We start from the raw sequence: 7,630 nt of genomic DNA, 5'->3' as shown, positions 1-7,630 counted from the left end.
TCAAAAGTAAAAGTAAATGAGCTTAACAAAAAGTAAAAATCAAAGTCTTAATTACCCCTCCCTTCCCTTTTCCAATCCCGAAATCGAAGTTACCCCCTCCCTTCCCTTTCCAATCCCAAAAAAAAACAAAAACAAAACAAAAACAAAAAAACATTAACATCAGAATTCAAAAAATCCCGAATAATAATAATAATAATAATAATAATAATAATAATAATAATAATAATAATAATAATAATAATAATAATATAATAACATACCCATATACGTACATAAACATACATATGCGCAAACTGTAAATATATATACATATATACACATGTAAGCAGCGAAAGTAAATAAAATACAAAATGAATACATCAAATCATAGGCAGTCAATCAGAAATGCAACAGCAAAGGAAGAACAGTACAATTTAAAAGAGTGGTGAAATGGTCACGCGTACCTCTCAGAACATTGCTATTTTTTCTCCAATAAAAGTACACTTCTTAATTTCCATGCCCGACAAGCGTACGATTTACAGAATTTATCAAATAAGAGGGCAATATCGTTATTAAACACGTGTTCAGGATAAATATTATCGAAAAAAATCGAAGCTTGCTAAGACGTATTGTAGTTTTGTACATAGATCACTGGATGAAAAGTCTATCCAGACATTAACACAGTTAATAGAAATTAAATCATTTTTCAACTTAATTAATTCTTCAGATCTGATACGTTCTAAGGGATTACACACACAAAAAAAATGTTTAGTTTAATGTTTAATAGTAATCCCGACCAAGACATTGTCATGAACACAAACCGTTTCGCTAATGTAATCATTATCAATTATTATCACAGAAACAAAAAATATAATCACTTACAGGCCTCTGGGAAGTAAACAAAAAGCATTTATTAATCTCGTCCCTCCACTTACTATTTACAGTATTATTTTTTAGTTAATTAATGTTTAGTCATTTTTAATGTATTCAATTTGTTAAAAATTTATCACAGTATTATCACAGTACCCCAAGACGTATGAAAACTTACCAGTTGGATCTCGGGAAGCCTAGTTGTGTAAGTGTGTGTGTGCTTCAGTATCATATACTAATTTAAGTAAGGAATAACTGTTTATATGCTTGTGGTACACCACGTAGATAGTTCTGAAAAGAAATGTAGAAGTTCAGTTGTTGGTTTAGAATATCTCGACGTTTCAATGAGTTGCTTCAATCGTCTTCAGGAGAATAAAATCTGCAGAAATTCCAAAACAGTGATATACTTATATGTTTTAGGTAGTAAGACTTGTCGCTGATTGGTTGAAAAATAAACAATAGACTACAAAAAGTGTGGGGCGTGGCTAGAAAGCCAGGACAGCGGTATTGTTCTAGCTTGGTGAAAGGAAAGCCAAAAACAATGGCATGGTTTTCAGTGTGGCGGGAAAATTGTTGCATTGGTTTAGGTCTGATTAAACATGACAAATCCGATCTTGATGTACTGTATCGTGTTTGTGAATTTCTATAGCTTCACTGGTCCGTCTGGAATGCAAGATGGTACAGTGGCTATCACTATCAGTTCAATTTATCCGAACATATACACGGTGTTGTTGTTTGTGGGAGTGCATGACTATATAGATGACGTTTGTTGTTCCCCTCTCCTAGCATGGCCTTGGTGTTCCTTGAGCCAGTACTGACATCACGTCCTGTTTCATCAATGTAAACCTTACCACACTCACATGGAATCCGATAAACTCCTGGCTGGCTCTGTCCGGGATAGTTCGTTGGGTGCACTATGAAACACTTTAATATCAGCTTGTTGCAGAATGCGTTGAATGTGGTGTGAAAGCTGTCCGATATAATGGAAAAGTACAGACTTTCTGGATTCGGTATCCAGGGGCGGATGGGGAAAAAAGAAAAAGAGTGGCGGAATAACTAGCTGTTCGAATTCTTCGAGGAAGATGTTAGTAATGACTGGGATAAAAAGGAGATCACATGGCCGTACCTTCTGTTATTGGTCATTGATATGCCAGTTGAAACTAGTAAACACTTATAAAAGTATTTCGTGAATCTGTTCTGGGGTGAGTGCTGTTCTTTTCTGGAGTGAGTGCTGTTCTTTTCTGGAGAGTAGGGTCCCCTTCTAGACAATATTTAGCTATGAGACAAGCCTCCTTGACCTGTACATTTGTGAATAAAACTTGATGTCGAAAGTTCAAGCATGGAGGTATTATAGTGAACTATAACATCTCCATGGTTCCATTGGAAGATTTGCACACACACGCACTAAGATCAAGGATATGCCAAACATATAAATGTTTGTTATGATTTACCTTCGAGACGACTGCACAAATCTGAAAGAAATATATCGTAGCGCCATCCTTTTAGGCGTCTTACCATTAAGGGAATTTCTGAGTTTAACTCTATTTAGGCTTAAATAACATAAAAAACATTTTTACACTAACACGCATCTACAAAATATTGAACACTCAGAACACACGCTTTGAGAATTCATTATTCAAATTACGTTAGTACAGTACAATGGAGCATGTGAGTAATACTATTCAGTATAGGAAAGTGGAACGAACTGCTTCAGCGAGTGCCGCTGATGATACAAAGGCATATGTTCATTAAATAATACAATTTAAGACCTGTATAATTTAAAGTCACCGTGTTAACCACAAACAGTCACAACCGCCAAATTAAGTAATGAAATTACATACTTTACATTTAGGTGTCCTATTCAGCAGCTGAACATCGACGACCGTGTCTGTATCCTTCTTTGTCCTTCATTCAGTGCTTGTGCGCTTTATAATCACAATAAAAAATTTGATTTTGATTTGATTTGATTTATTCGATATCAACAGAACAACATTACAAAATCATCCAGAGAAACAAAAAAAGAGAAAACAAGCATGTCATCATTGTTGATATCTGGGATAACTCTCTAAATCCCAACACAGGATTTATTTCCAGAGGGGTCCCAACGCATTAAAAATACCTGTACCAGTACATCCGCCTCTTTGCCTCCCCGTACGTAGCTGTTAACCATGCCTTCCTCTGTCCAAGGTAATTCAACAGAAGGATGCACATCTCTGCCCTCGAACATAGCGCGTGCGTACAGTCCTTTGATCTTTACTGTGGCATCGACAATCCGATACTAGTTGCGAATACAGCCGTCAATTATTAGTCTATGCGTGCCATTCGTTTTATGGTGTTAGTTTTTATTTTATTAATTTTGGGTACTTCGCAATGTCTATTACATCTGATTTTTTTTTTTACCGCGAGCTTGTTCAATGCTTCTATAAACTGCAATTTGATTTGTGAAAACTGACCAAGAAAATGAAAAGTTATAGCAATTTAAAATTTACGAATTTTATAAAATTTCATGTTCTTATGTAACATTAATCTGTCATTTTGACAATGTTGGCATAAGGTGCCGAAAACGAACATTTGAGTATATAAAGAACATTTAATTTTTTCTGCGAAGTGAGTCTCATGAACGACAATTCAACACAATTTTGGTAAAATTAATGTTGAAATGAAGAATATAATTTCAGTCTAATGTTAGTGCAAAATATCATTAGGCCTTTGTACTCAACGCACGACGCGCGATTATCATGGCAACTAACACGCGCGTGGGTAATTCGTCACGTACCTGACGGTTTATGGTCTGGTTGCTATTGTTTTTGTGACGTTCAGCGTGCAGGGACGCACGTGCGCCTAGAATGTCGATGCCAGCGTTATAACCTTTGATTTGCCGAGATGTTAAAAAAGTATTAAGGTGGATATAGTAATTTTCAAAGGTTTTATGTATTGAAGTGCATTTTCCGGCATCTACAAGTTCTCCAATTCCAAAAAAATTACTCAAATCAGCCTCAACCATAATATCAGGTGGATATAACAATTTTCGTAAGTTTTATGTATTAAATTACCATTTTTCGGCATCTAAAAGTACCAAATTCTTACAATTGTCTTACCTCAGACTCAACCATAGTGGGCTGAGGTGGATAGTAGTTTTCACAAATTTCAAGTATCCAAGTGCCATTTTCGGGCATCTATAAACTCTCAAATTCTTCAAGTTTACTCATCTGCGCCCAAAACCATGGTGGGGCTGCTCAGGTGGATATGGTTTTTTTTTTTTTTTTTTTTTTTTTTTTTTTTTTTTTTTTTTTTTTTTTTTTTTTGTAATTATAAGTATTTAAGTGCTATTTTCGGGCATCTGTAAGTCTCAAATTCTTAAAAGTTTCTCACCTGAGCACCAATCTTTGGATGTGGTAGTTTTTGTAATTGAAATTATACAAGTGCCATTTTCGGGTACCTATTTAATTAATTCGGTTTTTTAACCCAATTTGTCAAAAAATAAAAAAAATTAAAAGGTAATTGAAGTTCCATTTCCGGGCTTCCAGAGGTACAAAATACTGTGTGGACTTCTACTTTCATGAGCACCTCCCTCCTTAAATCATTGAAACACCACTAGATTATGACTATTTTTAATAAAGAATGTTCTTAGTTATTTTTGGTTATTATTATAATTATTGTTAGGCCTACAAATATTTATGATACGTCTATTGCAATTTACACTTTATCTGTAAAATTTTTGTCATCAATCAATCAAAACAGTCATAAAAACATTCAAAATGCGCTAACTCCTATGGGGCTTTGGTCCCCAGGACCTCATCTGTAGCGAGGGGGACACCCCCTCTCAAACCAACCCCTACTCGGTACTACGTACCTTGCAAGACGACTCCCCCTTTCAAAATCCTCTCTACTTCCCTGATCGTATAATGATTGCTGAATATATAATATAACATTCCAGCACTTTCTTTGTTTTCATTGCTATGTTATTTCTTAGTAGTTCTCCATATTTCCAGAACGCATAGCAATAGCAATTCTTTTAACTTCTGTCATTCCACCCCATCTTCAGTCACCATGGTACCTAAATACTTGTATTGTTTTACACAATCTAATTCTGTGTTATTTACTTTGATTTTGCATGCCTTTTCTTCATCATTTATTTATTTTTTTTTATTATGGTTTTGGTTTTTGTGTTTAAAGCTATACCATTGATTAATTAATTGAGTTTATTCGTAATCAGAGTCTTAAAATTTATACATAAAATTGAATTGATTGATTGAATATTATTGGCCTATTCTTTTTATAATTTGAAATAATATCTTGGAGAAGTGGGTAATCAGAGTTCTGAAGTCACAGCACTCGGTTGCATTGTTTGTTTTTGGTAAGACAATGAATGTGCTCTCGGTAAAATCTGAAGGTAGTTTACTACTGTTGTAAAAATTTATTTATCAACCATGTTGTCATCTCGCACGTTTTGTATTAATTCGGCTGGTATACCATCTACACCTGTTGCTATATTCTTTGTAAGTTTATTTATGGTCTCTGCTTACTTCTTCGGTTATTTTTACTTTCCTTAGGTATACACAACCACCTATGTCTGGTTTTTCTCCTCGATTATTAAAGTATAGTTCTTCTACTCTTTCCACCATTCTCTAATCATAATACCATATTTCGACTTTACACTCAATTCTACTTTGTATTGTTTTCTTGTCATTTTCTTAATTGCTGAATACAGTTTTGGGTCTCAATCATCTTGTAACTGTAAACTTTGTATTCAAGTTTGTACTAATATGATGATCTATATTGTTCGAAGTTCAGTATACAAAAACTAAAGCAATGTTTTCGAATCTAAGTTATAATAATTAATATTATTAAGGTGGTGGTGGTTGAATTCCTAATGACAGGATGTTGTGGGTATCACACAGGGTGCAGTTGAACACACGTGTAGTGACTTTTGCACCCGAAATTTTCCAACTATTTATAAATGAAATATTTAATGATATTCATGGTGTTGAAGTATTAATGAATGATATTTTAATACATGCTAAAACTCAAATTGAGCACAAGATTATTAAAAAGGTTCTTAAACGTTGCTATGACAAAAATATCGGGCTAAACCAAGCAAAATGTGAGTTTTTAACCTAAGAGTAATAAATTTCCCCTGGTGTATATATAAGAATGCTTTATAAGTCAATCTCCGTGTTTTAATGCTAGTTTTATAATCAAACTGTGGTTATAGTCAAAAGTTGGTATAGTGATATGATCAGTATATCTGTGCCTGTATTACATTTATAGCTGTGCGTGCGGATTGTTGCTGCAGTAGAGTACGACCTAGCCAGCAGTGCAGATGAAATGGTATGTACGACGTTTACACAGCAGTACGATGAATAAATATTCGATTGTGCTTAAATAACTTAACTTAAGTCATGAGCATACTATTTTGATAGACATTCGTCAAATGACATTCGCCAAAGAAATAAAAATTTCTTCAAGTATTTGAGAGAATACGCCAGTAGGCCTACAATCATATTTTGGTCGGTGCAGGCAGGTAAAAATCGTATGATGATTTCATCTAAGCTTACAAATTGATCTAGGCCAGGCTAAGCTGGACCTGGGTATACTGCTTACATCTAAGTTCGTTCCTTGCATCTTTGAAACTATAGATAGGCCTAAAATATTCCTATTAAATGTTCAGGTTCTTTTAGTTATTGGGGTCCATTGATTAATGGAAAGTAAATTTGTATGCATAATATTGAATTTGAAGTGACTTTCTTCGGGTTCTAATATATTTTGTTTTAAGAATGTCATTTTTTTAAAAATTACCACAAGCAACTTATTGGTGGGTGTCTTTCCTTTCTTTCCGCAGGCGCGCGTCGTACTGCTAGGTGTAAAAACACTAGCCTAGAATACATCGCGGTGCGCGATGTTGTTGAATTGGTCTTGCACACGGACCATAAAAGATTCAGCCAACCGTGCACTATATGAAAAATAGTGCACTGTTGGAGACAGGCAAATAACATTGGGAGTTGCAGTGATGACGTCACGACTGACTTTTAATATAAGTTAGTACATTGACTTGCTACAAGTCCTTTATTATTTTTTGACTTTCTGGACAGTGTTTAAAAAGTATTTTGATGTTTAATATTAGTATTTTTAATTATTTTGTTCTGCTTCTGTTTTGGAGGATAAAATTATTGGTAATCTTATAATAATGGCACGGAAGACAAAAAAGGCATACAGACTATAAGAAACTTTACTTTCTGTTATTTCCCAGGTTGGAAGTTGTCCTTCGGATGACAGTGGATTCTGTAAAAGCTTTATCATTCCCGTACTTCAACCAACACACTTCTATCCACACTCAACTTAATGTGTGTGTCTCAAAGGGTGCGATATCAGGGCGGCTGCCTTACCTTTAAAGTTATCAACAACTTTGCTCCTAGTTACCTTGTGGAGAAAATTTCTAGAGTCTCTGCCCGAGCTATAAGATCTCGAGCTTCAACCAGAGGTGACTTAGCTTGTCCCAAAGTCAATTTGGAATGTTTTAAACGTGCATTTAGTTATCTTTGTCCTAATTTTTATAATAATTTACCAATTGAGCTCTGGGACTGAAAAATAGAAAATACATTTAAACTTAAGTAAAAACGAATATTTTCTCAGCCTTGTTTGATTTTATTCTATATTATATTACATTATATTATATTATACTATATTATATTATATTAGGCATTATAAATTAGATTTCTATTTTGAATTATGTCTTTATGTAAATCAATTTAATACTTTTAAGACTTGTTATGAGGATTGT

General features: G+C 34.2%; 2 long non-coding RNA genes across 2 annotated transcripts in view; one reads left to right on the top strand and one right to left on the bottom strand.

Moving 5' to 3' along the window:
• Positions 1–7,421, top strand: part of LOC117102532 — a 9,581-nt gene extending 2,160 nt beyond the window's left edge. Inside the window, exons 2-3 of the long non-coding RNA XR_004444437.1 lie at positions 6,121–6,180; positions 7,100–7,421. This is a non-coding gene — a long non-coding RNA (uncharacterized LOC117102532). The remainder of the gene's footprint in view (positions 1–6,120; positions 6,181–7,099) is intronic.
• LOC117102531 lies at positions 1,028–3,084 on the bottom strand. Its single transcript, XR_004444436.1, has 3 exons — positions 2,969–3,084; positions 2,691–2,774; positions 1,028–1,140 (listed from the first exon to the last, which is right to left on the bottom strand). It is a non-coding gene; the product is annotated as an uncharacterized LOC117102531 (long non-coding RNA).
• Positions 7,422–7,630: the final 209 nt, after the last annotated feature.

Source organism: Anneissia japonica, unplaced genomic scaffold, assembly GCF_011630105.1.
Source record: "Anneissia japonica isolate Jap-2015-1 unplaced genomic scaffold, ASM1163010v1 scaffold1489_len2284818_cov182, whole genome shotgun sequence".
Lineage (NCBI taxonomy): Eukaryota > Metazoa > Echinodermata > Crinoidea > Comatulida > Comatulidae > Anneissia > Anneissia japonica.
This window is presented reverse-complemented; position numbering and strand designations above follow the sequence as displayed.